The sequence below is a fragment of the Staurois parvus genome, unplaced genomic scaffold (assembly GCF_062004578.1).
Source record: "Staurois parvus isolate SC_StPar_1 unplaced genomic scaffold, SC_StPar_1.0 ptg002140l, whole genome shotgun sequence".
In the NCBI taxonomy this organism is placed as follows: domain Eukaryota; kingdom Metazoa; phylum Chordata; class Amphibia; order Anura; family Ranidae; genus Staurois; species Staurois parvus.
In genome coordinates, this window is record NW_028319936.1 from 2,504,552 (window position 1) to 2,530,396 (window position 25,845).

General features: G+C 41.2%; 1 protein-coding gene across 1 annotated transcript in view; it reads left to right on the forward strand.

Annotated features, from left to right (window-relative positions):
• Window positions 1-1,364: 1,364 nt before the first annotated feature.
• The window catches only part of NCMAP (non-compact myelin associated protein), an 81,371-nt gene continuing 56,890 nt past the window's right edge, over window positions 1,365-25,845 (forward strand). The window contains exon 1 of the mRNA XM_089665127.1: window positions 1,365-1,702. The gene's annotated coding sequence lies outside the window, so the exon portion shown is untranslated. The remainder of the gene's footprint in view (window positions 1,703-25,845) is intronic.

Sequence of the window (25,845 nt, forward strand, 5' to 3'; positions counted from 1 at the left end):
CATGCTGCCAATTAACCTAATTAGTTGAAAAATTTTCTTCCATTTCAGTACCACTTACTTTGCCAGCTTTTTGTTCCCCTGTTCCAACTTTTATGAGATGCATTGCTGCCATCTATTTATTTATTCATTTCAGGTACTTATATAGTGCTGTCAATTTATGCAGCGCTTTGCATATATATTGTACATTCACATCAGTCCCTAACCCTCAAGGGGTGTACAATCTAAGGTCCCTAACTCACATCCATACATACACATATTAGGGCCAATTTAGACAGGAGCCAATTCACCTACCAGCATGTATTTGCAGAGTGGGAGGAAACCGGAGTACCCGGAGGAAACCCACGCAGGCACAGGGAGAACATGCAAACTCCAGGCAGGTGGTGCCAGGGTTGGGATTTGAACCAGCGATCCTAGTACTGCCAGGTGGAAATGCTAACCATTTAGCCACTGTGCTGCCCTTATTTCAAATTACCTTATTTTTTTTATCAATGTAAACATTCGATATGTTTTTTATTTTCTATTGTGAATAAAATATGGGTTTATGAAATTTCCAAATCACTGCATTCTGTTTTTATGTAGGTTTTACAGTGTCCCAAATTTTCTGGAATTGGGGTTGTAGTTAGGGAGGAGATAAAGCGCTTCACTTATTGGGGTAATAATACTGGTGTATTATGTGAACACATAGGATTGTTGGCTTGCTGAGAAAAGAATAGGTGATAGCAGCAGAGGAGGATTACTCTATTAGGCATTTACTATAAGACCTTTGATCTGCATACTTGTCCCAGATTAGACCTTTCAAAAAAAAATTAAAGCCAGGCAAGTAGCATTTTCAGATAGGGAGCAATTGTAGCCACATATTTATCGTAATTAATTGCAGGTTCCCTGTGACATAAGAGTACTAAACCTGACGATTTTCTATTGCTGATTTCCGGGCAACAGCAGCAAAAATGTAAGAATGAAAAGCATTTTCTTCACTGTTTCATTTTTCCTGTGATCTTGCTTGACAAGTGACAGATTTTTTTTTTTATGTTTGTAATCCTAGTAAAAGGGATTTCATTTGGAATTCAGAGATAACATACTCTTTGTTCAGCTACTCATCTGGAGTCTTGTTTAGAAATATGCCATTCATATTAGTTTTAAGGGATCTAAGAATCTTTTTATAGTACCGCCTTTTATAGTAACTGAGGATTTTAGTGTTTTAAAAGCATAACCGATGGACTACGGAGTAAGTAAACTGCAGAAAGTTGAACAAACCATGACAGTTGAGCAGTGATACTGTAAGAGGCATGGGGTGGGTCTGTGGTTCATGGCAATTACCCAGAGGGAGGTGGGAGTAGAATCAGCCGTCTGTCTGCAACTACTGATTTACAGAATACACACTGGACAGGAGTGAAGGAGGAGGAGAGAGAGATTAATAAACAGCAAAAAAAAAAGTCACAGTACACCTGAACAAGGAGTGGTTGAGCCTGAAAAACAGGATCACGTTATAGTTTCAATATGGCGTTCTAGCAAACTCTTGTGAAAGGAGGTTTAGTATTTTTTCTTCTGAAATTGAGAGCTTGCCATCACTGTGCTACATAAGGCTTGAAACCAGGGGACCATCATGGTGAAAAGGAAGAAGTGGTATTGATCTAAGGCGAAATAAAAATCTCTCTAACCAGGGGGCGAAGAAGACCAATACGCCTGATTGCTGGAAGTGGAGGTGAGTAACTTTATTCATGCTGTGTTACAATTTTTGATGGCTTTTAACTTTCATTTCACTAAAGTTAATCAAGCATATTTATTGAATATTTTGTAATTTTGTAATTTGCTCTTTTACACTTTTTCTAAGAGAATGTAGTGATTGCTGTTTTTTGTTACAGTGCTTTTCTGCTGTACAGTAAAAGTTTTTACTGTCCTGATAAAATGAATTGATTAATTATTTTCTAAAATTACAAACCTCGTTAAGAAAATGTGCCCAGGCTGTAGTAAGGTCTAGATTACCCCTGATGTTTATGGTTGAAAATATTATACAATTTTTTGTCATGTGTCTAAATATCACACTTTACATTAGGTTGGACATATACAGAAGACAGTATCTAGTAACTTTACATTTCTTGTAAGGAGAAAAGAATAGAGGGACTGGATAGTTGAGATTTGACAATCACTTGCTCATTGTAAATACATTTCAATGACAAGGTGAAACTAATGTTGTGATCTCAAACTATGTTATGTGGATAATAGTGTGGTCATGTATGGTTGTTGTGTGGTCGAAACATTGTAGATCTTTTGTTATCATCTGTAGGTAGAGCTGCTTGAAGGTAGGAATGGGCTCTTGTCATAGACCACAATTTTGGACTCCTCAAATAAAGGTTGATAATAGCTTCGTAAGTGATACCTTTTATGTGTGTAATTAGGTTTTAGAGGTTTATTGTATTATGTTTTATGTTCATTTTTGTTTGGCCAACTACATTGACTTCATAGCATATCATGCTTACAGTAAGTTCACTTGTAGAGACCCAAAAGGTTGAGGTATGAGGTCATTTACAACCTCTTGAAGTCAGTTTCTGTTGCCTGTAATTCTTTTTTGTGGGCCCCCTACACTGGTTGTCCTGGGGCAAATACTCGTAATTAATTAAAAAGGCTTGCATGCGTTTTCCAGAGTTGTGATGGCCAGGTTATAAGCTTTAATGAAAAAGTACTAATATGTTCAATAAATATTGTTGTATAATATACTGAAGTTTCATCAAATAATTATATCATAATTCTTTTCATAAGATTACTTTTTTGCATATAAAATCAAGGGAGAAAACAGCTGATTCTGCTACTAAAAATAGAGTTGTGCCTATAGTGCCTATAATGCCTAATTTTGAGCTCATTTTCTTTTTGCCAGTTTTAATGAATAGGTCCCTAGCAGGTCTGAAATGTAAGGGATCTGTTAAAGGGCTATGCCATAGAAGAGTAATTAGGTCAGGGCTATGCTGTGTCATTGTAACTCGATAAAGGCTATGCTGCTTTAGGAAGACCAGATATTGTACAATTCTCACTAGTGATATAACAATGATAACTTTGTATTGCATAACTTTATTGCATTTTTTTTTTCTCAATATTTTTATTTAAAAAAAAAAGAAAAAAAAAAAGGGAGTCTGTTTATATATGATAAAAACTTTGACATTGGTCTGGTCCCGTGGCAGTAAACCTGTCTTAATTAGGGGTCCTCAGTGGAGCCCCACATAGAGGGCCACACATAATGTTTAGTGTATTTAATGGTACTGTAAATACTCAGAGACTAGACATATAGCAGTACATAGTCAGATACTGAGGACATGCTACAGGATGTGGTCAAGGACTGCAGACATGCTACAGGCCTGTTTAGAGACTGCATAAATGCTACAAGAGACAGTCAGGAACTGGGGACACATTAAATAGGGCTGTTAGAAATCACTAGCATTCATGCTCCCTACAGTCCCCAGTACAGTGGTAATAAAGTCAAACTATTAAAAACTACTGTCAGGCAGGATTTTTGTAACAGAAGAGAACCTAGAGGTATCTTCTGTCATAAATGTCCCCCCTGCCTGTCAGCGGTAAGTGTGATCTGAGCCACGCATACACAGCTCAGACCACATTTATGACCTGCTTTGTGTGCCGTGAAAATGTGATTCCTGTGTGCATGCTCTGGAAAGATGTCAGCGCACCCCAGACATTTAAAAGGCTGAAGGTACAGAAAAAAAATGTGACGATGGAAGCACCAAGGGAATCATTACAGAGCAGCACTGGAGGCTCAGTTTGCAGGTAAGCAGGGTCATGGATGAGGGGGTAAGGGGGTCCTCCTGCATTGGACCAAGGGGGCCCAGGCAGCTGAGAGAATCAGATTTGGGCGGCAGAGTAATCGGCATGGTGGGGAGCAATTACTGGACCCAATACCCTGTATGACTCTCTCTGCAGCAGCTGAAAGCTGGCTTCTTCTCCTTTCCCACCATACATTTCTCCCTGCTGCCCAGGCCCCCCTGTATGCCCCCACCCGTGCAGTGCAAGCACACAATAGAATCCTTCAGGATGGAGAGTAGGGGAAGGGTTCGGTAAATATGCCACATTTACCAGCCCTTCCTTTCCAGAATGAACACAATGAATGATCAGTACCAATCCCTCACTGTGTTCATTCATAACTGAAACCTAGTAAACTGTGGGCTTTTTTTTTGGGGGGGGGGGCTGTCAGGTTGGATGTATGGGGCCCTGTGGTTTCTAACAGCAGCCCTGAGGTATTTATGTCATAATGTGCTAGTATGCAGTGCCTTCTAGTACATTATGATTTAAACCTGCAAGGGGCACTTTTTAACGTTTGTGCAAGAATTTACTACCATTTAAAAAAAAATGACTGGCTTCACATTTGATACTTTGCTCAGAATACTTTATTGTAAAAGGCTAAAGGGGAAAAAAAACACAAAAAGAGAGAAAAAAGGGACAACAAAGAAAAAGTAAGCAAGTGTAAAAGAATTAACCAAATAATTTAGCTAGTAGAATCCAATTTAGTGAATATTTTCCTTTACTGTCCCTGTCATTGACTACTAGCTACCACACATTACTGACAAAGTGCTGCAGGGTAGGAAGCAAGGGCCCCATTCACATTGTTGCAATCCTTTAATACATATACTTCAGTACACATTATCATACGCTGTGTTAAGGCAATCTATTTTCCGTGGGCTGCCAATGAATTTCAACGCACATAAAAACTGCATCTTCACCATTTTTTTCAACACAGCACACCAGAGAACACAAAGTATTTACATCTGTGTGGTATGGCACACTATAACACAGGTGCGTTGCAGTTGATACAATACAGGTGCATTTTAGTGTGTAGTATGTGGGATGAATGGCAGTGTACTGCATTGAACATATACTCATGCAATAAAAAACATTGCTGTAACATTACTGCAGTTCACGTAAGTGAATGCGCACACGCCTTTTCTTGCAACTTCTGTATCGTATGTGATTGGGAAATTGGGTACTGATATGTGAAATTATACTACTTAATCATAACTGTGTTGAGTGAAATGAGTCACACGTAATTTTCCCCCAAGCAACAAAGCATTGATTGGGCTGGCTTGGCGTTGCTCTATGATACATTATCAAATATAAGGCAGAGCGACTTGTTAAATCCTTTGGAATGTTCCTGTGTCATGCACAGTCCAATAAACATGCGTGCGAATTGGAAACAATATTCTGAGGGTCTGAATGTTCAGAATCCATCATGTATGATCAACTTCTGGGTGAATTAGTAAAGTTACTCTAAACTCTGGTTTAAAAAAATATATTTTATGCAAATATTTATTTTTAACTCATGTAGCACCCTCCTAGTTTAGCTAGGGGGAGCTAGACTCCAATGGTTAGACGGTGGCTGAGCAGCAGCCCAGGTGTAATAGTCAAAAAGGGGTCAAATTGTGGTCAGGGCTGAGAGGCTCTACAGGCCAGCCCCTCTGGAATTTCCCCCTGCTCTAGGGTTTCTGGAGGAAGGCCTTAGAGGCAGTGGGTAGATCTGAAGAGTGGCTGATCACACTCCAGAGGCTTCCTAGCTAATCCTCAACAGGAGGTTGGCAAGGGGCTGCACACCCTTAAAAGTGTTGGAGCCTGCTCAGTTGCAGGAGAGCAGAGGGAGAGTTTGGGTGGAAGATGTGAGGCTGAAGGAAAGAGGCTGTGAGGATGCCCAGTGGAATGGGGACTATCTGCAAGCCTGAAGCTGGAATGGAGAAAAGCTCAGAACTCACCAGCCCCCTGGGAGAGAGGGAAAGAGCGGCCCAGCTGATAGGCCTGGTAGCAGCCACCAACCCACAAGCGGTACAAGAGAGGATCTGAGTGAGTACACCTGCACCCCTTGGGTGGATAGGCGAAGGAAGGTGGAAAACAAGATTAGCCACTTACCAGTGACTATTCAACACTTTAAGTGACAGGAACCGTTTCTTCTGTTCAGGGATACCTCCAGATTGCTGGGTGAAGAGGAGAAGTTCATCTAGGGTCTGGGGTAGTACACTAAGGAGACTCTGGCTAGCTGTCCATCAGAGAGAAGTTCCAGGAAGTTGTCCTCAGTTTTTCAACACCCTTGGGCATCCTGTACATCCCTAACCCTATCCTAGTTTAAATCCCTTAAATAAAACAGCACAACCAAAGCTCAAGGACTGATTTCTGACTCTGGATGCAAGCCTGTGTGAAGATGCGTGATGCCTCGCTGTGCAGGACTATAGGGGGACACAAATCTCCTTAGTGACTTTGGTAGTGCTACACTCAGAAAAGCACCTTTTATTGCTCTCAGCCATCTCCAAATCTCCAAATCTGATCTGACTTCCTGTTAGAGGGTGGCTATGTTAATTTTCCATGGTCCCACTATATGTTCAGAACATAGCCACCTTCTCTTACTCACTCCCGAGGTGGACTAGTGGACTATGAATAATGGGCTATGGGATTTGTAGTGGGCATAGAGCATTGCACATGCCTGCCACTAACATTCTCTGCTTGTTTCAAACAAATGGAAGTAAGAGGAAAAAAAGAGAGGTTTGGGAGCTCATGGAGGACATTACAAGGAAGCACAAAGACACGATAATAAATGATTTCATGAAAATTAGATTACAGGGCCATTGAGTGGTGGATGTGTGTGGATTATTTTTGGAGCATAAGGATATCATTTGGGAAATAGGCACAATAAAAGAACCCATGGAACCTGAATGGAAAGATTTATTTAACAAGCTGCAAAATTAAAGATGTATCTTAATTAACCTTTCCTAAGACAAAATTTTGAGATCTCTGTTTCTCCAGACTGCTATCTTACGTCTATTGGAAGCCTCTTCTGGAGTGATGGGGAAACGAACTTTACACACCACTATGACTCTGCTATTAAACACCAATGTAATCAATAAAGTACATTAGGACAAAGGACAAGCAAGCTGCAATTCTCTGTCCCAGACTTTGATCCTTTTAAAATGTGGTAATTTCACGTCCAAGAAAATAAAATCACACACACAGTATGAGCCTTAATTATAATTTTTTATCTCTTCTATTAAGATGCAAATGATTCTCTATTAAATGACTATTAATAAGTAGTAAAAATTTGATACATTTGAATTGAAGTAAATGTACACACATAGTTATTTAACAATGTAAAATAACCTATTTAATTCCTATTCTAATTTAATTTAAAAAGCATAGTCCACCTTTCTGAACAGGTTTCACCTATATTTAAGGCATAGCATGGTCACATTCCACAGCCCTTCACCGTCAAACCACCCCTCCACTTATTTGAATCATAGGGTTCTTCTCCCACCAAACACTTGTTTTACTTTAATTTCAGCACGGCTGTGCGTGGCTCTGCCCAAACCCTCAAGTCATCCATTCACAGATCCCTTCAGACCTTTAATTAGTACAATCTGCCACCATGGCAGTGGAACATGTAGATCTCAATGGAGCACAAGTGCAGTGATGTTACTGCATTTGTAATCCATTGTTTACTTCCCCCACCCCATAACCTCTGTATTGACCTGGGATTGGAGGGTCTGCAGAAGCCTGTGCTTTTCACCCATGATGCACACTGATTGTGGTTGCAATGTTCTGCAGGCTCCAATGCATATATTTAATAAATGCACATTTTTTATTTTATTAATGTGAGTGTATGCTTACTGCCCAAAAAAATTAAAGGAATACTTTGAAAACACATCAGATCCCAATGGGAAAAAATATCATTCTGGATATCTATACTGATATGGACTGGGTAATGTATTCGGAATGTAAGGATGCCCCATCATTTGATGGAAATGAAAATGATCAACCTACAGAGGACTGAATTCAAAGACACCCCAAAAATCAAAGTAAAAAAATGATGCAGCAGGTTAGTCCATTTTGCTGAAATTTCATTGCAGAAACTCAAAATGTTACTCAGTAGTTTCTTTGGCTCCCATGTGCTTGTATGCATGCCTGACAACATCAGGGCATGCTCCTAATGAGATGACGGATAATGTCCTGGGGTATTTCCTCCCAGATCTGGACCAGGGCATCATTGAGCTCCTGGACAGTCTGTGGTGCAACTTGGCAGCATCGGATGGACTGAAACATGATATCTCTGAGGTGCTCTATTGAATTTAGGTCAGGCGAGCATGGGGGCCATTCAATGGTATCGATTCCTTCATCCTCCAGAAACTGCCTGCATACTTTTGCTACATGAGACCAGGCATTGTCATGCACCAGGAGGAACCCAGGACCCACAGCACCAGTGTAGGGTCTGACAATGGGTCCAAGGATTTCATCCCGATACCTAATGGCATTCAGGCCTGTAGAGGTCTATGCGTCCCTCCATGGATATACCTCCCCAGACCATCACTGACCCACCACCAAAACAGTCATACTGAACAATGTTACAGGCAGCATAACATTCTCCACGGCTTCTCCAGACCCTTTCACATCTGTCACATGTGCTCAGGATGAACCTGCTCTCATCTGTGAACAGCACAGGGCGCCAGTGGCGGACCTGCCAATTCCGGTGTTCAATAGCAAATGCCAATTGAGCTCTATGTTGCTGGGCAGTGAGCACATGAGCACAGGGCCCAGTAGAGGACACCTGGCCCTCAGGCCACACTCATGAAGTCTGTTGCTGATTGTTTGGTCAGAGACATTCACACCAGTGAGCTGCTGGAGGTCATTTTGTAGGGCTCTGGCAGTGCTCATCCTGTTCCTCTTTGCACAAAGGAGCAGATACCGGTCCTGCCGATGCATTAAGGACCTTTTATGGCCCTGTCCAACGCTCCTAGAGTAACTGCCTATCTCCTAGAATCTCCTCCGTGCTTTTGAGACTGTGCTGGGAGACACAGCAAGCCTTTTGGCAATGGCACATATTGATGTGCCTTCCTGGAGGAGCTGGACTGCCTATGCAACCTCTGTAGGGTCCAGGTATCGCCTCATGCTACCAGTAGTGACACTGACCCTAGCCAAATGGAAAACTAGTGAAAAACAGTCAGAAAAGTTGAGTAGGGGAAAAAATGTAAGTGGCCTCCACATGTAAATCCGTTCCTGTTTTGGGGGTCGTCTCATTGTTGCCCATCTAGTGCACCTGTTGTTAGTTTCATTAACTCCAAAGCAGCTGAAACTGATTAACAACCCCCTCTGCTACTTAACTGACCAGATTAATATGACAGGAGTTTAATTGACTTTATGCTATACTCTGATTAAAAAGTGTTCCTTTAATTTTTTGTGCAGTGTATAGAATTTGCAAAAGGTGGATTATGCCTTTAAAAATAACTTGTGTTGTGGAAGCTGTACCCAAAAAAGGCAGGCACCAGTATTGCCTGTAGACTTCCTGAAAATAATGTATTCCATGTTCTGTTTAAAGGAATGAGCAAGAAGCTGCAGAAGAGGTGCAGGAAGCACATACCCACATTATAAATGAAGCATAAGCAGGGAGATTCTTGTAATGCAGGTTCTCAGGTACAGCTTTCTCTCCTTTCAAGCCCTCAGGGCAACAGTGAGCAGCACAGTAGTAACCTCATCAAATTTCTTAGCAAATTTAAATTCAAGACAAAAGGTAACTCTAACAGGGTACTGTTTAGGCACAATTAACGTTCAAGATGTTCTCTATAAGACAAGAAATTATGTAGAAAGTTAAACCACCTAAAGTGAAGTTTAAGGCTGCTGCTTCCTTTTTCAGATGTTATGAAATGGCTGTACCAAATACTTACCCCTCCTTTGGAGTGGGGTTGTCCAATGCCCTCACTTCTACTAAGTTCTATTCACACACTGCATTGCATAAACATTGTGAATGGCACCCCAATGCAGCTTCCTGAAGTACCAATGTTGCAGCACACTGCAAATGTGCTGTAATGCCCTACTGTGTGCTGTAAACAACAAACTTGCAGCAAGTTCAATCTTTGGTTCACTGGGGGGCTTTGGCAGCCTATTCACATGAATGGGTTGCCTTAACACAACACACTACATGACACACATGTGTTAAACACACTGCCCTGATGTGAACGGGCCTCAATTATTAGCTGCAGTAAAGAACAAGTCCCTGTGAGGCAAAGACATCAATTGGCTGCCTTTGTATGAACAATTCATCCATCTTAGCGAATTCTACATTCTGCACGTCCTGTAGTTTCATTTTTTAGTGGATGCTATGCATCACTGGGCCCTTACTTTCAAACGAATTGTTGTCGATAGATTCTTGTAAGTGAAGGGGACACCAATGGGAGATAGGATTTGGGGGGGGGGGGCACATATAGCATAAAAAGTATACAACTATTGGACAACAGCTGAATTTTTTCATGATTGTTCTTATTGTGCAGAAATGTTACTATGGGCATGGGGCAATTTTGTTTTTTCATCAGTGATCCACCTCTAAGCAGAGCTCTTCTTTCCGAATTTGTCAACAATGTCCACACTTGTTGGGCTATTGCTTCACCGGCACTGACAGTCATTATAAATATTCACATTCACTGAAATGTTTGCTCCATGAGCAATACGTTGTAATTATAATCAGAAAACCACTTGGTTTTTTAATTATTGTTTTGCCTTTATTTTTGAATGCAGATCTAATATTAGTAGAATTAGAGAGTTCAGGAATCCAACTATCGTCATTTAGGAATCATTTGGTTTTCAGCAGTCTGGGCAAATCTGCCTGCAAATTACCCGATTTGCTCATCACTAATGAATAAGTCACCTCCCCTAGTGCAATCCTGTCTAGACCTTTCTACTAAAGCTAGGGAAGAAAGACTAGCATGACATTTTCTCTAGTCAATTTAACATATGTGTTTGCAATTGTATTTCTACATTAGGTAGCCATTTTAAATTACCTTCAGTGTTGCACAACAAGAAGACATGGGATGAAAGTACATTAAGAGTTTCAGCAGGAAACGAAACATTGTCCTCACCACATGAAACTTTCAATTCTATGCTTGTTGCTTCTAAAACTGAAATGAAGAGCATTATGGATCATTTATCTAAATGGCTTGAAGTTTATTGATACTACTAGCTTTGCAGCATGAGAGTTAAGTTACTGTAACTACTTCATTTACCATTTATAGAGTAGAAAACTGTCAGCTGGCAATGATTTTGATTGCACCCAAAAGACTTCTCCTTAACCCATAGAGCCTCCAAATTCATCTGAAGATATTTAGCATGCAACATGTTTCCTATTAAGTGGTCCTATTGAGAGGGGAAATTGCATGAGGGAAAACAACTTGTATAGCATGGGATATGAATCTGAACATTTTGATGCTCTTGAAAACCACTTCCCTCTTAAAACTCCTTTGTAGAATTGAAAGCCACCTTTTATGGAATACTCGCTACCAGTGAATCATTGCCAGGGTTGTATTGGGCTCCTAAAAATCTTTCCTCCTAAAATATCTTTCTTTCTTGTTAAAGGGTCACTCCTTCCAAAAGTTGTAATTTAATCATAGGTGAGCCTTATACATCCTGAATACCCCAATAGTGAGATATCCTTGCCATGCCTTCTCTTGATCCTGTTAATGTGCAAACCTTTGTGTGTTTTAGTTCCTCATTATTCATTTTCCATAATGTAAAATACATAAAACAATCATAAAACATAAAACAATCACAAGAGAGAGTGATAACTCCTGGCTATGGCCGCAGAAGCTGTACAGATCCAGATCCAGAAGCAGTGTGTAGAGATTTTAATAATACAGCTTGTAACAGGGTATATGTCCTTTTTTGGGGGAGGCTCCCTCAGCATGTTGCAAAGGAAGCCTGGTATGCTCATTATTCTGGTTTTCCCTGTGGTAGTTAAAGTGTTACTAAACCCAGGACCCTGCATTCACTATATCTGGTCTCCCACAGTACATAGAACATGGATATGCAATTATTTTAGTAAATATAAACTGCTAAATACCTTTTCTCATCAGCAGTATATAGCAGTCTTGTGACTTCTATCAGTGTCCAGCAGAGCACTGGTTATAGCTTGTAGGAGGAGTTTTCATTCTCCTGTAGGAGGATGCAGAACCCCTGACCTCTGTCTGGACAGTGCTGATTGGCTCTGTGCTGATCGCATACACTGTCCCCTCCAAAAAAAACTCTCTAGCAATACACAACAAAGCATGTGTAGAGTGTTCCAAAGCCTCTGTTCTATCAGGAGATATTTAGGATACAGTAGAAGAAGGGGAGGATCAGCTCAAACATCCTTTTTACACAATGTGGAGGATTAACCACTTAGGTTCCACAGTGAGTATAACACCTCTCTGTACCACCATGTAAGCGACCTGTTGACCAGCGATTGCCCCTTTAGAAGAAGCGATGAGTTTATCCCGGGCAGATTGAGATACTTATTTTTGATGCCAGATATCATGAATTTCTTCTGTGAATGCCAAGTGTGGGTGCTAAGGTTCTCATCCTGTTGACTCGTAATGGCACAGTTGTGTTGTTAAAATGTGACCAAAGGATATACTGCAACACTGTTAAGGAATAATACCAATATGTTGCATTTAGTATATCAGACTTTCTATAAGTAAAGAATATCATGGTTGATTTCTTTCTGGTCTGGACATTCCTGTTATTCAGAAGATTTTTCAGATGCAAGAACCTGTAAAATGTGGAAAGTGGAGCTGTTAGTTATAGAGTGGGTTTGGTATGGTGGTGTAGACTAGTCTGAATTTGGTATGCTGATGGTGCTCATGTTCCTCTAGGGTGAAGGCATGGAACACTACATTAGTGCCCTCTGTGTGACAGCATTTGGTGTTTGGGATATTTAATTCCTGGTTCAGGGTGTGAAGAGCTCCAGATAGATTGGTCAGGAGATTTTTGTTTGGTCCTGGGGTTTGAGTTTCCCCCAGGGACCTGTACAGTAGAGTCATTTGGAAAAATTAATTTGCATTAGCCCTGGACTAAACCATGTAAATATACCAACCTGCTCTGCTAACATTTGTTCACAAGAACCCCATGCTACAAGCTGATATATGTTTGTAATTTCTACAAAATAATGTGTATGCAGAAATTCAACTGCATAGTAATGCCCTTAGTGAACTGAAAATGTAATCTCAATAATAAAAATCGTAAATATATTTTTAATGAAAATTATTTTAATACCATATGCATTATGTTTTTTATGCAGCAGAGTTGAGCTTTCCCAGCACAGCTCCTCCATTCATCTTTCTAGACCTAGTAGTTGCACTTGTGCAAAGGATTACCTGCACCAGGAGAAAATCAAGTGGACACACTGCCCACAACAACAGAGAATCTGGCAGTATATAATAGATACGGGAAGCTGGGGGAACATGTACGTTTTTTTTTGTACAAAGATATACTGTATCTGTACTCTAAAGAGTGTTGGTTCTGGGGCATCGTGATTTAGCTTTAATACCTAGTGAATCATTCAGCTAAAACAATCATGCAGAACATAAACTGAGACCTTGCAGACCTCATTGGTTACACTCTTGATTAGGTCAGTTACTTATTGGGTATTAAAGACCGTTCAAATGCAAAGAAATTACACTGAAAACAGAAATCAAATCTGTCTATGCTCTCATTTTCTCAGTTATCAATTACAGTTGTGAGAGCTGGACACTACGAAAACAGGATAGAAAGAAGATCGACTCATTTGAGCTTTAGTGCCGAAGAAGGATATTATGTGTGCCATGGACAGCCCATAGAAGTACTAGATTGATTTTGGATGGGAATCAAACTGGCTATGTCACTAGAAGCCCAAATGATGATGTTGTGACTGTCCTATTTTGGCCACAATATCAGAAGGGAGAGATCATTGTAGAAAGTAATAATGTTTGGGAAGATAGAAGGAACCAGTCTAAGAGGGAGACCAACTACTAAGTGGTTGAATACATTGATTACAGTTGTGGGGATGACAGTGAAGGATCTTACAAGAATAGCACAAAGCAGACTTCTTTTTAGAGTTCTTATTCATCAAGTCACTAGGACTCGGACTTGAGTTGATGGCACCTAATAATAAAGAAGACAGTTCCTTAAGCCTATACCTGTAGGCCTCCTTGCACGAGTAGACAGGTGGCTGGGAGGCGATCCATTGCCTCCTTCATGCTTGTTTTTTCTCTGAAAAGACCAAACCACAGTGCCTCAACTGCATGAATTGTGGCACCGCTCCACTTACTTGGCACATTCAGCAGGCAGTTAAACTGCTGAACACAACATGGGCTTTAATTTCTGCCATAGCTTGTGTACAGCCCTGAGCAGCCGAATGTCCTTTTTTAGGTGGGTGGTCAGGGGTTGCTAAAACTGCAGCTCAGCTGTCTGTTTTTACTGTGCCTTGGCCAACTATGTGAATGAGCCCTTGAAAAAAAGTCTGTAATATTGTTATTTATCACTGAAAAGCAATATGATTCTGTCTATGTATTAGTGGAAGAAACTGGGAAAAGCAGATGTCCGCATGGTGTAATACACTGCATTATTACTAGTTGCAGGATGTTAATGAAACACAAGATGGCAGTGTTCTGCGGTTACATTATCCAGACTCTATTGAAGAAAAGCCTTGTTGAACTTGTATGCTGGTAGCAGGACTTCTGTGCTCAGACAAGGAGCAAAGAAACTACATTTCCCAGAAGAGCCATATTGCCAAAAGTATTGGGACACCTGCCTTTACACGCACATGAACTTTAATGACATTCTAGTCTTAGTCTGTAGAGTTCAATATTGAGTTGGCACACCCTTTGCAGCTATAACCTCTTCAACTCTTCTTGGAAGGCTGTCCACAAGGTTCAGGAGTGTGTCTATGGGAATGTTTGACCATTCTTCCAGAAGTGCATTTGTGAGGTCAGGCACTGATGTCAGACGAGAAAGCCTGTGTCAGGAATGGACTCACCATTAGTGGTGGGACTCATCTGCCATGTGGGCTGCAGTACCAGGGCTGGCCAGTGGGTGCTCTCAGCAACCAGAAGCTCACTCCTGCAATCAGCCATCACCTGAGGCTGATTGCAGGAGGTGTATTTAAGGAATGGCCAGACCTGCAGTCAGTGCCTTGGTGTATGTTTCCCATGAGCCCCTGTACCTGCATCCTGTCTGCTTCCTGCCTGATCCTGACTCTGCTTTGATCCTGACTCTGAACGAACTCCGCCTGTCCTGACCTCGGCTATTCCTGACCACTCTTCCGCTCGCTCCTGGTACCCTGTTTGCTACCAACCCGGCCTGCCCGACTACGTTTGATTTGTATATATGGTTATCTGTTGGAGGTTGGGTTGTTTGCACTGTGTTATGTTTACCTTGCACTGCGTTTGTGTTGTTTAGTCTTTAATAAATTGTCTTATTTACACTATACCCGAAGCCTGCGTTTCCCTGTGTCAGTCCACACACCTCTGGTCATACCCGGAGCCCTGACAGCCTGGCTCACAGTCTCCGCTCTAATTCATCCTAAAGCTGTTCTGTTGGGTTGAAGGTCAGAACGCTGTACAGGCCAGTCAAGTTCCTCCACCCCAAACTCGCTCATCCTAAGCTTTATGGACCTTGCTTTGTGCACTGGTGCGCAAACATGTTGGAACAGGAAAGTGACATCCCCAAACTGTTTCCACAAAGTTGGGAGCATGAAATTGTCCAAAATGTCTTAGTATGCTGATGCCATTAAAGTGCCCTTCACTTGAACTAAGGGGCTAAGCCAAACCCCTGAAAAACAACTCCACACAATAATCCCCTCTCCACCAAAATGTACACTTGGCACAATACAGTCAGGCAAGTACTGTTCTCCTGGCAGCCGCCAAACCCAGACATGGCCATCGGATTGCCAGACAGAGAAGCAGGATTTGTCACTCCAGAGAACACATCTCCACTTCCCTAGAGTCTAGTGGCAGCATGCTCTATACCACTGCATCCAATGCTTTGCATTGCACTTGGTGATGTAAGGCTTGGGTGCAGCTGCTTGGCTATGGAAACCCATTCCATGAAGCTCTCTACACACTGTTGTGCTAATGTGAAGGCCATACAAAGTTTGGAGGTCTTTAGCTATTGACTCTGCAGACAGATGGTGACTTCAGCACACTGTACACTTCAACATGCACTGACCCCGCTCTGTCATTTTACATGGCCTACTACTTTGCGGCTGAGTTGCTGTTGTTCCCAGTTGCTTCCACTTTGTTATAATAGTACTAACAGTTGAGCGTGGAATATTGAGTAGCAAGGAAATTTCACAGATGGACAGGTGGCAACCTATCACAGTACCATTCTTGAATTCACTGAGCTCCTGAGCGCGATCTATTCTTTCAAAAATGTTTGTAGAAGCAGTCTGCATGCCTAGGTGCTTGATTTTATACACCTGTGGCCATGGAGGTGATTGGAACACCTGAATCCAATGATATGGAGGGGTGTCCCAATGCTTTTGGCAATAAAATGTATATTGAGAAGCCTGGGAACTTTACAGGAAGTAGATAGAGAGAGGCGGAGGATGGGTGTGTATAGAGAAGGCTGTTTAGGACTACGGAGATCCGGGCTGGATCGGGTCATTAAGTGGAGCAGGAAAGGAGTGCAGACCGCTGGTATCGCTGATGAGCAGAACAGTCAATCCTGCGGGCAGGTGGATCGTAGAGCTGTCATCAGCATCACTCCTTAGCAGAGGGGCTAAAAGAACACAGGGCCCCCCCCCCCCCAACTGAGAGACTACCTCTTACCCTGCAAAGTCTTTAAACCGGGTGAGAGGGTTCCATACCCACATCCTCACAAGTTGCAAGTGACTGTGTTAAATTTCACTTGTTCAGTTCAGTACACCTTACATTACAGCTTTATTACAATTGGGCCCAGACTGCCTAGCTCACTCTGTAATATAGCCTACTACTTACTGTCTCATTAACATCTGGAAGCCACAGGACTCTGGCTATAGCACATGCCCCCTGCAGACAGGATTATATTATTATCTAATTTCAAGCCTCTTCCAACTCCAAAGGAACTTGCTTCACCAGACTAGTTCACCATCTTTAGGGGTTCAACCTCTGCTGAAGTTTCTACAGCCTTAGCTACATCTTGCCTTCATCCTCTGTGTTAAAGAGACCTTCCCCACTTTCAACATCACTCCAAGAGGGAATTTTTCTGTGAGTATACCATCTTAAGGAAATCTTGCTCTGGCACAAGAAATGATTTGAGCTTTAATGTGCACCAGCTAGGGCCCCATGAAGATTGGACGCCTTCAATTATAGAGATACAAAAAGGGGACACTATTGCTCATAACAAAAGTATTCATCTGAGTTAAACTCAGTTACTAGCGACTGAAAACCCAAAAGTGAGTTAACCTGACATCTTGATAGCTCACTTGAGCTCAGAAGATATCTCGGAAGCTGGAATTGATGTTTAAATTCGGATCCTACAGGACATTTGGGGTTTCTAAAAGTCATACTGTGTTATAGTATTTTGTTGAACCTTTTAGAGTGTTTAACTTTTCTTTTATGCAGATCTACTGTCATCCTTGTTGTGCTTGCACTCTTTATATTCTGACCTCAATATAACCAGAATATTTGCTCGCTTTAAACTGTGCGTTTATTTTATGGTTCAACGCTAGGGAGTACTCATGGTCAAAGATTCACAGTGGTGTCAACAGGGTCTGTACATCCAAAACAGGCTCAGGACAGACAGGGAACCCAAAAATACTCAATGGCCCTCAACAGGGTAGTACTACAATGGCAATGTGTTTGACAGAATGAATAAATACTTTATCTCAGACAGTTTTTTGAGTCTTGTTACTGGACTTTGATGTCATGATATGATTTAAAAAATATATAACTTCTGAATATGTGTGTGTGTGCTTTTTTTCCCCTTTCTGCCCATCTAACCACCATGAAAGGATAACAGCCTGTGATTGGAATGGTAGCATGTACTGTATGTTCTGGCTAAACAAGGAGTACGAAGCATTCACATAACCAGAAACAGACTTCACTGATATTCCCTCCACAGACCATTGTATTAATGCAGGACCAAGGATCATTGTAGCTGCCTAATATCATGCATCTTGTATCAATATAAACTAAGTATAATCACAGACCAGACCTGAATGTGACAAACAGGACTGTCCACATTTCACAAAAAAGAAAAGAAGTTGTTTCCAAGTAGAAGAATTTGTAATATGCTTACACTGCTCTGCTTTGGTTCCTTCCAGGAAGTATGAAAACAGAAGCTTAGTTCCTCTTTAATAATTATTATACACAAAGGCCTTGTGTAATGCCTTAGCAATGCTGGTGGCAGCTTCATTTGATGTACTGTCAGCGTTCAGATTCCTTGATTTATTTGTAACTGTACATTGCATTAATTTTTGTCCAAGGCAGCCTGAATTCCTTCTGGCAGAGACTTAGAAAGCATTCCACACCAATAAAAGCCCCTTCTGGCTTATAATATTTCCACTGTAACGTTGATCTGGCTGAAAGTGATTATTTTTATATACAGCTTTTTTCATCTTAGTACATAAATCTGAATGTGGACACTGAACAGGGTGCTGCATTTTAAGTTTTATCCAGTTTGTCAAATCATTTCTGGATCCAGAAAAATAGTAACAAAATAATGCAAAGTGTTAAAAACACACACATGTCCCAGGAGGTTGCTGGATCAGCCTTGCACATGCACAGTGGGGAGCCAGTTATGAAACACCAGGAAGTCACGGCTGGCTTCCCTCAGCCAAGATTGTCCCATGACTGGAGAAGAACCGGCCATGGTGAAGACTGTGCTAGACTCCTGGACAGGTAAGTGTCTATTTATTAAAAGTCAACAGTTTTAGAATTTGTAGCCGATGACTTTTATTTTTTAATTTTTTTTTCAAAAACAACCAGAGTTCCTCTGTAACCACTTCTCCTTTGAGCAGTTTTTTTTACCACACATATTAAACGCTTCATTGCAGACACCCTTTAGAATTCCATCAGGCTGCTGCACTGAAATTGTTGGTACTTGCGTCCAATTCATGAACTTGTCAGAGACAAATGCATAAATGTATTGGAACCTGTCACTGAAGCAGGAGTGTCTATACTGGACACTACCTCAGTGTGCTCCCCTCCTGTCTGGCCACTATGCTTATCACACAGACAGACAGCTTAAAGCAGAATTTTACACATAAAAACCTGATAATTAATGTTCTTTAACAAAAAAAAAATCATACATTACACATTAATAATTATGCTACCAAAATTAGTGTGTACTGTAAATTGCCTCCAGCGTTGCTCCTGTTTCTTTTTGCTAGAGGCTATCATTTTATTGAAACCCAGAGCAGTCACTTTCTTTTTGGAAACTCTTCCCTCTTCTTGATCTCAAAAACTTTATGTCATTTTCTGTAATTAAAATATGTGTATTTCCAGCCTTGATTGTATGTCTTGGCTCAGTTAGAGAGGAAGGCTGACAGAAGCTTTACAGTGCAGAATTTCACAGGCTGCTGATGAGGGAGAAAAGAGGGAATATCAGAGAGATAAGGTAAGACACTGTCCTCTTAAGTGTAACTCTTTTGTGTCTCCCTGCCAGCAGAGGTTTTTCCTGTCATCTCTCCTGCTTTTCTTTTCTCCCTCCCTAATCTGTGTTCCCTCCACACAGTCTGTATCATTCCTGTTGCTTTCTTCCCCCTTCAGCAACAGTAAATCTTTATGCTGTCAGCAAATCGACCTCTAATGGCTCTAATTCTAAGCACAGCGCTGAGAATAGAGAGCAACTGAGCATGTGCAGAGCAGGGTGCATTACTGGCTTTTACCTGCAAAAAGGTCAGCCTGAAGTGATGTATCAGGACTTAATTTTCTGACTAAAGTTCCACTTTGACACGCTGTTCACATATATGGGGCCGTGCGGGCCGTGTTTTGCACATTCATTTGAATGGACTCCCATGCCCATGACACACAGGGAAGAAGTCCCTGCACTTCTTTGGAAAACACAGCCCTCACGGGTACCTTGTTTCCCAGTACGGTTGCGTTTTCCTGTGTGAGCGGGTCCGCATTTCTCTGTGCGGGTGGTGCGGCTGCACAAATTTTCGTGCGGATCTGTAGCGGCACCACCCACACAGATGTGAACCTAGAGTAAGAGTTTTGTAGTTGGGTGGGCAAAGCCTGATGGGGAGTGGAGAGACTGTTTTTCTATCAGGTCTGTCTTTTTGTTGATTGAAATCACACAGCAGTGGGTGGATCCATAATTGCAATTCAGTCCAATAACAGCTTTCAAATCCACCAACTTCCACCCCCTATAGATCAAAAGTAAGGTGGACCTGAGGGGGAACTGGTCTACTAGCTCCCCTGCAGGCTCTGCCCAGCCAACAGCTGCTGCGACTGTGGAGACTGGTTCCCTATCATTTCCCAAACATAGATATTGCTGTATTTGAGTAATGACATTGCCTGTATCCACATTCCCTTTGTTTACATCCCCCTGCCTTCAGCTGAATGAGGCCGAAGATGCAGTACTGAATGGGAAGCCATCACATACAAGATACTTTACAGTACAGCTATGGCCCACTCAGAGTACTGGTGTACCTCTGTATGCCAGCTCAGAGCTGATTTTAATTACCACCACAGGAATTTGAACTGGTGACAGGAGGGGCCTATTGCTCTCGCTGCCCTCAGCTTCTTCTGTGAAAGCAGGAAGTGAGGGGAGCGACACCAGAGCCAGAGTACTGGAAACATGGCAGGAGCAAAGAAAGTGCTTAGGGACAAAGGGGGGTGGGAGATGTAGGACAGGTAGTGGGGCATTTTTTAACTTATTGCAGAGGTTGCACTTAGGATATGCTCACACCAGCCACTGCAGTGTAACGTGATGTTCACTGCGGCCTGGCAAGAATAGTGTAGCGCTTCTCTGCTTATCTCAGCACATCGCACTGTTCATTTTTTTTTTATGAACTTTATTGAAATGTCACACAGGCATCTCTTACAGTTCAATTAGCCACCGTGCAGTGTGAGGCAGTGGATTGCCTCGCACTGCACCATGTTTTCAAAAAGTACTGAACTCAGGGTGAATCTACCTTTAGACTTTAAAACTACTTTAAATTGTGAAACAAGAAATGAAAGTAACTCTTCCAATAGGGATATCTGTTCCAGTGACAACCGTCTAAGAGTGTAATTTTACTCACTATAGAGACATTTCTTCTAATGTCTTGTTATGTCTCCACAAGTACGAGGTACTAATATCTTGTTATGTCTACACAAGGACAAGTACGGAAAATATGGTCACGAACATAGGATAACTGCCACACAATATGGCAAATTTGAAATGGATCTTGGAGATGATCAAATCTATGAGCAGTATGCTATCTGTAGGCACACCAAGCTACCCATTTAACTAGTGATAGTTGAGTGCATAGGCTAGATGTTCCTAGTTGATCACTACTGAAATAAAGCCATAACTGGGTATAATGATTGGCCCTTTATGAATATTTATACAGGAACATTCACAAGAACATTAGTTGGAAATGACTGTCATTTTATGTCAGCAGGCACTTTAAAACACGTTTCCACTTTTGCAGTAAAACTTGAGAAAACCCCACTATATTTTTCTTATGTCTTCCCATTTACACAGCACACTGAAAAAACTATTTTAGAACATTTTCTTACCTTTTAGATGCTTCTCACGAGGAGGTGTCATGGCTGACTGCAAGGTATTTTGAGTGAGTCTGTCCTAAACCTGGCCATAGATTGGTAGAATTTCAAACAAACGTTCTTAGGAAAAGAAGGTTCTAAGAAAATTAGTTCACTTTTAAAATCATTAGTGGATTAAATTGAAGTTAATTTTTGACCGCAGTGATGAGAAAATTCTCATGCGCAGCATGGAAAACATTTTGAACATTGTATGTGGTTTTCATTCAGTAAAGTCCATTCATTCCAACTAATGTTCCGAGGATCTTCTTACGAATTTTCCTTAGACTTTTCCTACGAATTTTTGTTCAAAATTCTATCCATCTATTAGCATACAATGCAGAAAGGGTGCTTTCTACATTTGTAACCCTTTGTTAGGACAGAAAGTGTTCAAATCTAGTTACAAATGATAATGAAGATTTGCACAGTGTAGCAACCACAGCTGCCCAGCACGTTCATAAACAAAGAGAACTATGGTAGCATTTTTCCTTGCTGGAGGGTCCATAATAGAGCATATTAAAGGGTAAGCTGCAATTTGTTATATATTTTTTAAGTTATGCTTCGTGAATGGGGACATGTAAAAAATGTAAAATAAGTGCTATCCTAATTTGGCTGTGAGAGTGCAAAATATACTTTAAAGTAAACCTGTGGCCGAACTATGGACATTCAAGTGTTTACATATTGTTGACAAACAGCAACTGAGCTTTTGTACAAGTTCTTTGGATGATTATAGTCCTTCTCCTGTGAACTATGAGGATCGCTTTCTCCTCGGTGCCTGCAGTTACAGATGTCAGTGGGGGTTTAAAAAATTTGTAAATAATTGAATATCCATAATTTCACCACAGGGTTGCATTTATGTTTTAAGTCTAAAGCTGATATTATACTGTCTAAGGAAATGGTTATGTTCACTGTACTTCAGCATCCTAAGACACGGTTATCTTAAGTAAGCCTGTGCATTTCATTGAAGGGCAAAGATCAGAAGATCATAGTACAAGAACTCTGGAAAATGGGTTGATTAGAAAGAATTTCTGCTGCTCTGTGCAAGGAGAAAAAGCTTGTGCCCACTGACCATCCCACATTGCCAAAGGACCAGCTTCTCCAACTCTGGAGCAGGTCAAGTGTCACACCTAACTGCGGAAAATCAGCCCTCACTTTTTATTGTCCCTTACCAAACATACCTGGCATTTGGGATCCCTAGGAGTTCTATAGTGTCTATCACAGGATAGATGCCAAGTTTTATTGTGATCTTGTTGCTGAAGCCACTTGAATCCTATTGCCATACTAATGATAACCTATCTCCAAAGAAAGACATTGTGATTGGATAAACAATGAATGGCCAATATTGACAATGTTCATCCATTTTTGTTTGGTCACATTAAAGCCTGGTACACACAATGAAAATATTGGATAATTGATCATCCATTTGTTTTATTTTTTCATGCTAGCTTCTTGTCAAAAACGATTAGGTTACTAGAGCTACAAAAATTTTCATGCAATAGAATACAACTTCCTGTGATGATGCAATGTATCGTTTCCAAGCATTCTCAGGCTTGGTCACTTGATTTTTTACTGAAGAATACTCTACTGATTAAAAAAGAATTCAGTGATTTTCTGAGAAAATTTTTCATGCTTGTCCCTTCAGATGATTCAACATGAACTGTCGTGATCGGCTCTCGAAAGCTGCGTACTAACGATTCGATTATCAGACGATTGCTCCGAAAATGTTTTTTACATCTGATTTCTCATCATGTGTACTTGGCATTAGGTCTCAGGACATTATCAGTTAGCACAGGTTAAAGAATAGCTAAGTAATTAGTGTGAAGAAAGAATCAACGATTATACAGTTAGAAGGTTATCATTGCATTACAGGTCTTGCAACATAAAATGCCATTACTCCATTGCTTTGGCTTACATTATCAGAGGTTAAATTTACAATCCAAAGAAATTTGAAGGGAACATTGTAGTGAGTTAATATACAAGCTGGCTAGTTGAGATTATCACATAGGAGCTATTACTAAAGTGCACTGCAAGTTAAATCTGATTACAGTGAATAATTAACAGGTTAGAATTGTGTGCTGAGTCCAATAATCCAACTGAAATAATATCATAACAATCTTTGGTACAGGTTGTCTGTATACTGTAAAGGTTTTAGAAAATTGAACAGTTTCTTTTTAAATGTGTATATCCAAAATGAGATGGGGGGGAGACAACATTCAGTTTATATTGCCCCTGTGTACTTTATGTTAAGCTGGCCATACATTTAGCAATTTACTGCCTAAAATTCACTGTGTGGGTGGCTCTATAGGCCCCCACCTGACATCCCTTGATTGAAAAATTAAAGGAACCGTGAAATTTCCCATGGGAAATTGTCACCCAAACAGTAGCTGCATGCAGTCAAATACAGCTACAGTTTGGGTATTCTGACAGCTGTTGGTGCCTGTTATCAGAATACAATAGCTGACACTGCAAATTTCTTCGTCCACACTGAATAGCATGGATGGAGGAATCTGTTAGATCTATTAATGTATGGCCAGATTTCTTCCTTATGTAGCACCCTCCTAGTTAGGTTGCTCCTCTGTAGCCAGTAGAACACATTTTTATATTGTTTTTGGCTGTTCTTGTTTCTGCTGGTTGCAAGCTCGACTACTCCCCTATATTCAGGTAAGCTCTGGAACATAGTGAGTTGGAAAAGGCAGAATCTGGGATGAATAATCTTGCAACCTTAGCCAAACCGCGGTCAAGAGAATGACCAGCAGGAGGCTGAGGTGTGCATAAATAATCTAGGACTTAGAAAAGCAGGGGGAGATCCCCGCCTGGAAGGGCTGCTTTCCCTTCTGGGTAAGTCAGCTGAAATTTTCAGGAGTCCACAGAGGTCCCAACTAGGGCTAGCTGGGGGGGGGGGGGGCTATTTTCTGATACAGGAGTTCATTGAGGTCCCAGCTCAGGGAGAACTGGGAGGCCTGCTTTTGGAAAAGAGCTAGAATATATTCAAGGGCAGTCAACTGAGTATCTAGCCTGGAGGCTCACGGTACAGTGTCTGGCTGGTATTGGAAGAAGGCAACAAAGTACACAGGGAGACAGTGAGTAAAGGCCTGAAGATAAAAGATCCTAGTCACTGTTGCTCCTTTAACCCTTTAAGCATCTGCTCTAGAGTAGCTGATTATCGACTGTGCTTGTGTCTGAAGTCCTTGAGTTGCAGCTCTTCTATTATTAAGCAAGAGGAGAGCTATCCTAATAAGTAGAGAAAAAGGCAGATCTTGTCCTTTATTACTTTGTGCACTAAAATTGGAAAGACTGTTCCAGAGTTGCTGGCTCAGGACTTTTTGCAGAGTGAGAGTCCCCTGAGCTGTAGGTCCACTATATCTTGCACAAGCGATCTATCCTGAAAGGTTTAGCTACTATCAGACACTTTCTGTCTGGTTATTGTGCTGACAGCCTAGGAAGCTACTGTGTGCCTGGCTGCGTGTGTCCAGTAGGGAATAGAATTCAAGGCAAATAGTGGGGCCCATCAGGGGTCTCTGCGATACCCTTACAAAAACAAGACAGAAAAACTTCCATTATACACTTGTAATAGAGAAGAGAGGTGGGAGAGGAGATAAGTGAAAGAGGCAAACACTGCCAGTGTCACATATCTCAGGGGTACTGCAATAGCTGTATTAAAAGCACTGGATTCAAAAAGAAAAAACACATTTGATTTCCAGTTCAAGGGACACAGCTCTGTGTTATGTGGGGCATTACTGAGGGTTGGCTGAAAAGTCTAAATCTGGCCATAAACTGGTAGACTTTAGTAAAAACCCTTGTATGAAAACTCTTTTCAGTACATTCAGTAATGCCAACAGTCATGATAAATGTCTTTCAAAAGTGCTTAAAAGTTTTCACAAATAATCAAACATTTCCCAGTACACTTACCAGCTAGCCTGCAAACAACCAAATTGACCCTGTCTAAAAATTCACATTAAAACAGAGGGTTTCATTACTGGCAGATTTGTGTGGAAGCAACAGTGCCCACATCAAGGCTCCTCTGTATACTGCGGTCCTAATAGTTGAGAGTCTCCAAGTTGGAGCATATATAGCAGTGGATAAATTAAGGGCAGGTTTGACTGGAGGCAGTCCACTTCTCCTTAAAGGAATGGGCACACGTTGGACACCCAGCAAGAGCACAATGGCAGCTGAAGGCATCAAATGCGTCCCCACACTAAATCAGCGAACAGACGATACAAAAATATGGCAACCACCCTAATTTATAACTAGCCTTTGAAGGAAGGTGCACATGGAAAGGCAGCGCACATCACAAACAACAATTTCCCAGCACTCTTACCAACTAGCCTGCAAACAAACAATATTGACACTCAACAATTCACTTTAA